This window comes from Lupinus angustifolius, chromosome LG20 (assembly GCF_001865875.1).
Source record: "Lupinus angustifolius cultivar Tanjil chromosome LG20, LupAngTanjil_v1.0, whole genome shotgun sequence".
NCBI lineage: Eukaryota > Viridiplantae > Streptophyta > Magnoliopsida > Fabales > Fabaceae > Lupinus > Lupinus angustifolius.
In genome coordinates this window covers 17,750,843-17,751,059 of record NC_032028.1, presented here as the reverse complement: position 1 = coordinate 17,751,059, position 217 = coordinate 17,750,843, and positions in this window count along the sequence as shown.

Below are 217 nucleotides of genomic sequence, written 5' to 3'. Positions count from 1 at the left end.
CCATTTGTAGACACACCGAAATGTTGTAGAAAATTTGTTATGAGGATTGCATAAGGCAAAGGACTTTGAGTCCCTCGAACATTCCACATTTGCCTCATTATCATCTCGGTTTTTAACAGTTTTCCCAAAGCTTTGCTGCTTACGCATTTCTATTTCTTCCTTAGAGATTCTACACATAGAGTAGTAGAATTTCTTACGATCATAGTTATCCCAATCA